Below are 9,772 nucleotides of genomic sequence, written 5' to 3'. Positions count from 1 at the left end.
AGTGCAGCCTCCTCCTCCATGCCCTGGTGTTGGTCCTTCTGGCAGGCGGGGGCCAGGTTCTCTGGGACACTCCGACACTGACGTATATCGCAGCGGAGCGGGGACAGGAAGGAGCCGGTAACAAGATGCAGGAGGGAGCAGGAGGCAGCGGGTACCAATCGTGAGCGGGAGTCCAATTGCGGGGGGAAGGGAGGGAGCTGGTGACAACACTGCGTGAAGGCGGGGGGGGGGGGCAGATGACATTCGGGGGAGCCCAATCGCAGGGACGGGGGAAGTAGCCAACATCCAACATGAAGTGGGAGCCAATCGCGAGTGGAGCTGCCGGCTGGTAATTTCTTCAGTGTGCTGTGCCGCCCTCCAGTGGTCGCCGCCCATAGGCAGCTGCCTAAAGCTGCCTAGTGGTAGCGCCGGCCCTGGCCTGCCATGTTCCAGAAATTCATTTCACTACTGTGCATTTGTGGCAGCCATTTTGGCTGTGATTTTTGCAGCGGCTGCAGCACCTATTGCGAGACTCAGGACAGGTAAGTAATAAAACATGGGTGCAGTGTGTGTGGTGTGGGACCACCCAGTGTGAGTGGCATCCTCTGCTCCTTAGTGGAGCAAGTAGTATCTGGCAGCATCACTGCTAAGAAGCTGTTGGCTGATTCTCCAGCATGTCAGTGACCAGTACTTTGTGTAATGGCTCCACAAGCGCTTTAACACACTTGATGAGTGACATCATGAAGTTTATTAAGTGTGTACCCCCTAACGACTGCAGGCTAAGGCACCCTCCAGGGTTTGCTTAATGGTAACACCGGTCCTGGGTAGTGCCAAAGTTTGCATTTACACTTGTATAGTCCACAGAAGTAAGGGGAGATGTACTAAGTCTTGGGGAGTGATAAAGTGGAGAGTGATAAAGTACCAGCCAGTCAGCTCCTAACTGCCATGTTACAGGCTGTGTTTGAAAAATGCCAGTGAGGAGCTGATTGGTTGCTATTTTATCTCTCTCCACTTTATCACTTACCTAGGTTTAGTACATCTCCCCTTATGCCTGTGGTGCTAGGGTGTTCAGTGCCCCCGTGCAAACTATAAATTTGCACCCTCCCATACTTTACAAAGGGAAAGCGCGCATCGAAAAAGGGATGTGGTCTTACAAGGAAGGGGGGTGGCCACACAATAGTACCCCCATTTAAAATGCCCCCAGTAGTGGCGCTACTTACACATAGCGACCCCAGAAGTAGTGCCGCTTACACATAATGACCCCAGTAGTAGCGCAGCTTACACTAAATACCCCAGTAGTAGTGCAGCTTACACGTAATGCCCCCAGTAGGAGCGCAGCCTACACGAAAAGCCCCCAGTAGTAGCATAGCTTACACGTAGTGCCCCAGTATTAGTTCCGCTTACACATAACGCCCTCAGTAGTAGTGCAGCTTACACATAATGCCCCAGTAGTAGCGCAGCTTACATGTAACGCCCCAGTAGTAGCGCAGCTAACACGTAATGCCCCAGTAGTAGCGCAGCTTACACATAATGCCCACAAAAGTGCAATTTATTCACATTCCTACCCCCCACACACATACACATATATAAATACACACACACACACACACACACACACACACACACACACACACACACACACACACACACACAGACTTTCTCACTTACTCTTCCTGGCTGGCAGGATCTGGAGCAGCATGTCTTCCTCTGTGGCACTGCAGTCTGCTGGTCCCGTGTGGCCCCGCCCCCCATCCATGTAGCCCCTCCCCCTCTGTCTGTGTAGCCTTTGCCCCCTTTTCATCTGATCAGTCACTGCCACTGTCACAGGAGGGGTAGAGGAGTCTTTAAACTGCCGGCGCCTCTGCCTGTCATACAGTGGCAGGAACTGCAGCCAGCAGCAGCAGGGGGAAAGGTGCAACAGTGGGGATGCAGAGCAGGGAGAGCGCCTCTCCAGCCTGGCGCCTACCTGTTTTGCATCCCTTTGCTGAGTGGGTAGCTCCGGGCCTGCCTGTGGACTACACAAGTATAAATGCAAACTTAATGCAAAGTTTGGCAATATCCAGAAATCGTGCTACCATTAGGCAATGCTAGGATGGTGCCTATGGCCGTCAGTGCGGTATCCAGATGATAAATTGTCAGTAATAAGGTTGACAGTCAATAGGTCGACCCTATATGGTTGACAGGCAATAGGTCGACAGGTGCAAAATTTCAAAATGGTCAATAGGTCGACAGGTACAAAAGTTCAACAGGTTCAAATGGTCAACATGATTGTGGTCAACACACATACACTTATGGTCGACACATTCTTTTTTTCAACTTTTTCATACTTTACCATCCACGTGGATGACGATTGGGAATAGTAACCTGTGTTATGCATAGCGGTAATGGAGTGAAGCACCTTGCCTGAAGCATGGCTATGCTGCAAGGGAACATATACACTAATTGTGGTCACATGTGGTTAAACATACAAAATGACACCCAAAAATGCAAAAAAAAAAAAAAGTGTTGATCTTTTTGGTGTCAACCATCTCCATATTGACCTTTTCACTGTGTCAACCTTTTGCACCTGTAAACCTTTTCAAGTGCCTACCTTTTCACTGTCAACCTTTTGACCCTGTTGACCTTTTGACACTGTCGACCATGTATATGTCAACACTGTGGGATCGACCTAGAGACTGTTGACCTAATATTGGTCAACCTACTGTAATGATCCACACCCCGCCAGTGGTAAGGGAGTGCATATACACTTAATAAACTACATGATGTTACTCATCCAGTGTATTAAAGCAAAGGCTTTGTCCATCTTCCCCATATACTTTATAGGTACGACACATGAAATGTAAATGGCTGGTCAGTGGGCATCTATACCGTTACAATGATAATATCATCTAGCAGAAGAATAGCATTTTTGTTATTAGACAATATTTAAGTATTCCTGTTGCCTAAACATGAATTGCACCAATTATGAAAAAAAATAATAAAAAAAAATAAACTATGTGCCGTATATGACGAATTCTGACTTTTTTTTAGAGCGGCAATCATTCACTAGGCATGGATTTCCCTCGTACATGATTGCCACTTTAAAAAAAACTTCTGAGTTTAATCGGGAACCCACACCTCCGGCCAACTCAGACTTCATTACATCCATCCGTATATGTACAGTCACAAGGAACTTCTAACAAGGAGACAAAAAGCACAGAATGCCTCTATTTTATCATTAGGTTGTAATAAACTGATAAGATTGGTTCAGCCTACAAAAATAGCTGTGGAGGTGTTTGGTATACTTTCATGGAGAAATAATTAAAATAATGTAACTATATGTAACAGACGAATGGGGGAGCTTAAGTCTCTCAATGCCCTGTTTCATCTCACACTCCATCTTCTACAGCCAGTCTCTGTAGAGCATCAGTCAATCAGCCATGCTAACCTATGTTAGGGCATTCTGTCTACACTCAATAAAATATGAAATATGACTGCTCTTGAGGTATAAAACCATCCCACATCCCGCATTTTAAATTCACGTTAAGCTACTTTTCAAGCTCACTTTAAAATATTGACTGCATGAAACCTTATTTGTGTTCAGTCTTCTTATCTGAGTTTCAGCTTGTCTAGTTGAAATTTGCTCTCTGTGAATCTTTTGCTATAGGCAAATAACCTTAATGATTGCTGTTACATTACTGTAGCTACTGCAGGATATCCAGTTAGCAGCAGCTGAGGTATAATGATAGGAAAGCAAGGAAAACTGCAAGCTTATCCAGCATTCTGCTGAAGTACATTCCCAACTGGGGATAAAAGCTCTAAGCATATTCCTCTGTGATTCCCAATTTATTTGTACAAATAGCACAACATAGTAAACACAATTTTCTTTCACTGCTCAGCTGCACTTAAATGTGCCTAGATTTCTGCTGTATGCTATCCCATGGGTAACAAGAACTAATCGGATAGCAATCCACTACAGTACTTTCCAATTTGTATCCTTAAAACTATGCTGATACACTGTATATAGATGTACTTTGAAGTTTGCCATTAACTTAGCTAATCATATTATTTCTGTTCCAAATTAAACTGAGAATGTGCCTACAAACGCTCCTCATTCTGTCTTTTCCTGCTGCTTATGTTGAGTTCATGCTTTCATATTAAGAGAAACATTGGGGGTAATTCCAAGTTGATCTCAGCAGGAAACTTTTTAGCAATTGGGCAAAACCATGTGCACTGCAGGGGGGGCAGATATAACATTTGCAGAGAGAGTTAGATTTGGGTGGGTTATTTTGTTTCTGTGCAGGGTAAATACTGGCTGCTTTATTTTTACACCGCAATTTAGATTGCAGATTGAACTCACCACACCCAAATCTATCTCTCTCTGCACATGTTATATCTGCCTCCCCTGCAGTGCACATGGTTTTGCCCAATTGCTAACAGAATTCCTGCTGCGATCAACTTGGAATTACCCCCATTTATCATTGAGTGATAAAACTCATTGTGAATGATAAAAGTCCAATGATTGCGTATGATAAATGGTACCCCAGCCAATCAGCTCCCAACTGTCAATTTTGAAACACATGACAGTCAGGAGCTGATTGTAGTGGCAAACGCTCGATTTCTAGAGGAACATTGGAGCAAGTGCGGGAGTTTGGAGAAGTGGTAGAAGAACCTAGTACCAACCCTCAACATTAATGTACACATTGGTCTTTTTATACACTGCAGTGTATACTGTATTGAATACAGTATTAAACTGTAACAATATAGATTCTTTATCGTATAGGCTGTATCAAATATTTTTAACGAATATAACTAAAATAAGTGGTCAGGAAAAGGTTAAACATCCCCTCATGAATAAATATACAATCATTAGAGAACCAGTAGGAGATACTGTAGAACTACACTTTCTAAGCACACATTTCTTCCACCTCATGGTAAGGCTCCTGTCTCTTCTTCCTGACAGCTACTCTCTGGTACACTGCACTGATTGAGGGTTCAGCTTCACATACACAGCAGACTGGGTAGAAGAATCCGTTACCACTGGGCATTTGCAGAAGCTCCGCTCTGTTCCTCAAGCTGCACATTGTGGCAGTAGCGCTAGTAAACGTATTATAGTCTATTACTATTGTCATAATCTGAGTCGCTGGCCAAGAGGAGGGGGGTTACCAGGCAACTGGAACCCCCCGCATTTGTCTATGGATTGGCTGGAGCACTATTAATCTTACATAATGAGTTGTATCATTCACAACGAGTTTTATCACTCGTTGGTAAATGAGGCCCTAAAGCTGGGTACACACTTAACAATGTGCATCCAGCACATAGGCGTGCGCAGGGGGGGTGCCTGGTGCGCACAGGCACCCCCTAATGTCTGTCACCTCCTCACACACACCTGCTGCAGTATCCGCGATCGCAGATTGTGCTCATTTCTGTCCTCCCGCCCATTGTGCCCGCCATCCCCTCCGCTCAGTCTGGCTGTCATTCATTTGTATGGGTGCAGCATCACTGATGTAATCCTACTCCCAGTTCCTCTAACCTGTGGGATGTGTTGTGATGATATCATGCTGCGTGCATGCCCGCTCATGCTCCCACCCACACACTCTCTCCTCATCATGTGCCAACGCCACAGAATACAGCGTTCCTCTTGGAGGAGGACAAGTTCAAATTCAATATCAATATATATCTCGAGAGATTAGGATATAATCTATGGTAATAAAATATACAAATTTAACATATATTAAACAGATTTTAAAATATATATGTGCATCAACTCTCTATATTATTTAGTTTGCATTGAGTGCCAATATGTGGTGGTAGACACGCCTGGTAGGTGGTGCTAGACACGCCCATTAGGTGGTGTTAGACATGCCCAATAGGCGGTGCTAAACACGCCCTTCTAATCGTGCACCCCCTAATAAAATGTCCTGCGCACGCCTATGATCCAGCATAACATCGCGGGTGATGGGAACATGCAGGTAGGCCGGCATCGGCAAGTGTGTACAGCAGTGATGGAGCAATGATGGGGGCCATGCTGTATTCATCAGCATGGCTCTCGCTAGCGATGTTTTCCGAATGTAGGGCCGATGGAGGATGTCACTGACGATGTGCGGGAATGAGCATTGTCAGTGACATAGTGTTTACATACTAGGCAATGCACTCAATATGTCAGTACACAGCATAAGGAGTCCTACAGAAAGGTTCGTAGGGGAGCTGCAGAAGTAGTCCGGACTTACCCTGCACAAAGCTCCAAGATCTCACTGTATGTCCTATCTTGGTAGGCAGGTCCTCCTCCTGTGTCCTAGGGGGTGCTGACCTGCAGCTCCCCTACAAACCTTTCCTGTAGGACTCCTTCATGTACAATTGCCACTTTGTTATTGGACTATACATTCCCTTGCTGGGAAGATTTTCATTTGTTTTATCTTGTCCATACAGTTTTGTTAATGTATGGTATTTTATGACATGCATTTTATTTGTGTATATGTTATTGATTAAAATTCCTTTTGATTTTATCCTGCATACCTATTTTGGTGTAGCAACTGGGTAGCGCCATTCTACCGCACAACCATTTTTGCGAGAACCGTTTCTCCAGGGTTTAGGGTTACCCACGTTGGTTTTAAGGGCTAGCTTATACCCAGTGAAGTGCCCAGGAATCTCTGTCAACCACTGTTGTTCTACACTAACAAATTGCTGTATAGATGGAACAAATCTTTTTTTGGCCAGTTATTCACATGTGCTTAAGTTTGTACTTATCCTAGTGTGTTTTTTGACCATAGTAAAAGCATGATGATGTCAACCTACTGGCTCACTGTGCCTTGGGTCTGCTTCATAGATGGTCACAAATGCCAGTGCTGCTGTGATCCTGTATGCAGCTGATGTGCGAAAATATGTGAATGTCACAGCAGCCGGGATTTGTACTGGGACATTTACAATCGGCGTCTCAGATCGTCCAGTTGTATATGAAGATGCAACCATCGGACGCACTTGATCAACAAACTTCTGAGTAACCTTATGCTCAAGCCGAATGTCTGTTGGAACTAGAACATGGAGCAATTTTGCCTGTGTACAGGATCGTAGTTACACTACCCCAAAATGGTCGCGACACGCCTGTGTTGGAGTCACCACCACCTCTTACTGCCCACAAACGGACCTTGAGTGTCAATCACTTTGCAAAAATATCCTCCCTGTGACCACCATCACAAGACTATCACGGCACATGTGCAGTAGCAAAAAAAAACAAACCATTGGTCTGTTGTGAAAATATCAACATTGCTTTCATCCCTTAATCAGGCTTCTGCAGTTTGGAGATGTGATGCTGCCTGCTCTGGTGAAGGTGATTGGATCAATAGCATGTCTTCCACTTCCAACCATGTGTAAACAATGACTACGCACAATACTTTTTTTTACCTCATATGTAAACTTGCTGCATGGGAACAGTAATTTGTGTATAACTCCCAGGTTTATGACTTGTGTTATGACACATACGTGGTCACATACAGCGTAACAGCTGATAATCTATGTGGATTTACAAGTTGGTGTATATGCTGCTTTTATGAACAGCTAGCATTTTTTCTACAGGTCTATAACAATATTTTAGTTTTTTTGGGGATCTTGTGTCAAACGTGACATTGCATAATCCAATGGCGTTTCTTTGAAGTGTACAGACCTGCCAACTAAGGCACCCTCACTACCTTTTTGTTAAATGAATATAAATAAATGATTGTTCATAGGAACCAAGTACACTTCTTAGACCACAGAGTGAACATTATAGGGGTCATTCTGACCCGTTCGTATGCAGCGGTTCTTCACTGCGGTGTGAACGGGTCGGAACTGCGGCTGCGTAGCGCTCACATTGCGCATGCGTGTTGTTGTCTTGCGACGGCCATCACCGGGCAATGACGCCAGGACCGATGAAAGCTATCGCAGGCGCGATCGCAAGAATATTGACAGCGGGAAGGAGGATCGGGCGTCTACTCACTGTTTTCTGGGCGTCGTGAGTCGAACGCAGGCGTGTCCTGGCGTTTGGAGGGCGGATGTCTGACATCACAGCTGCGACCTTCATCGCTGGATCCGTCGCACACGGTAAGTAGCTGCAGGGCTAGTCTTGTTTTGCAGGAAACTTTTTTAGCATAGCAGGGCTGCACAAGAGATCGCAGCCCTGCTATGCTAAAATACACTCCCCATAGGCGGTGTCAGGTTGATCGCACGAACAGCAAAAAGTTGCTACGTGCGATCAACTCGGAATGACCACCTAAGTCTCTATGTGTGAAACTGTCACACCTGAGCATTTTCCCTTTATGTAACTCTTTGGCATTGTGCACTTTAGACAGCACTATTTCGATTTGATTAGAACAGTGAAATTTGACTTTACACTGATAGTATCACATAATGAAATTTATTTTCTGTGTTTACTAATGGAATGTGAGAAAATACCTACTTGTGAGAGTAAGCATTTACCCAGCAGACATATATACAAATAATAAAGCAATTCCTAAATGTGTATATCGATATGAATACTGCTGGGTTGGCTCCTCCTGTAGATCCATAGCACCTTAATACTTCATCCTTTGACTATTTCTATGGACTTTCACCAGCGATTCATCGATATACAATACGGACTCTAGGTAATTCCGCAAAACCGCCTTACCTTTGTCTAATGCTGGCTCGCAGATCCATCCTTGGTGTTTTCCTCCTGTTCTCCCTCCTACGTTGTTCACCCTACGCTTTTGCTAGGTGAACTTTCATCAGCAATACTGGAGTATGGGTTAAACTTTATACTATCATACCACACTGATAACTCCAGACCTCGTCCGATCTTGGAAGCGAAGCAATGTTGGGCTTGGTTAGTACTTGGATGGGAGACCTCCTGGGAAGACCCAGTTTAGTAGAAATCAGGGCCAATGGCATACTCCGCGCCTAATATTGACAGCTTATTCCCCACTTTATGCTTTTTTCTACTTGTGTGTTTATCTAAAAGTATGGTAGGTGCTATGCAATTTCCCTTTTGGTTTGATTACTAAAAGGATCTCTCGCAAACAATCCTGTATAACTAATTTATGTGTTTATGAAACCTGTGGAATTTCACTATTTGATATCCACATTACGTATACCCATGATCTGCTAATAGACCAATCAGGTCTTGATTATAACATTTGTCTCATTGGTGCAATTACATTGAATTAAATTGGTATAAATCTTTGATATCTTTGTGAATCTGATGGAAATGAGACACTAAAAGTTATAATGTACATGTGTTGTCATGTATTGTTGTTTGTTTGTCCTATTGGATACACCACATTAACCCTTTTAATTGATATTGAATAAAGTATTTTGATTTTAATCTCACTTATGATTAAATTACCTTTAACTAATTTTAGGCCTTCTTTCTCTCTTTGTCTATACGCACAATACTTGTCAACTCATATGAGGCAACATCTGACTAGGGATGGATTAGAATGCGATGGATGACAACCATTGATCTACCTGATCTGATGGAAATGCTTTCCCCTTTGATGTTGGGATTGTGATGGTTGCCATCATCACTTGCATCTTTTTGATGGCATATCCAAGAGATGCTGATATCCATTCTGATGTATACACCAGGTGCCGGATATAATGACACCTGAGTTCAGCGGCCATGCAGGATGCCAGCCAAACTCAGGCATTTTTTTTAAAGGGACAACCACTTACAAGACATGGTTTTGCCATGTAAGTGAATGCCCCTTTTAAAAAACATCTGAGTTCAGACAGCATCCCGCACGAGCGCCGAACTCTGGCGTCATGACATCCGCCCTAAGTATGAGTGTCCGCAGCAAAGCTG

The 9,772-nt window shown here is 44.1% G+C and overlaps 1 pseudogene; it reads left to right on the top strand.

Annotated features, from left to right (window-relative positions):
• The first annotated feature begins 8,724 nt into the window (after positions 1-8,724).
• LOC134913170 (5S ribosomal RNA) lies at positions 8,725-8,843 on the top strand (annotated as a pseudogene).
• Positions 8,844-9,772: the final 929 nt, after the last annotated feature.

Source organism: Pseudophryne corroboree, chromosome 4 (genome assembly GCF_028390025.1).
Source record: "Pseudophryne corroboree isolate aPseCor3 chromosome 4, aPseCor3.hap2, whole genome shotgun sequence".
In the NCBI taxonomy this organism is placed as follows: Eukaryota; Metazoa; Chordata; class Amphibia; order Anura; family Myobatrachidae; genus Pseudophryne; species Pseudophryne corroboree.
This window is presented reverse-complemented; position numbering and strand designations above follow the sequence as displayed.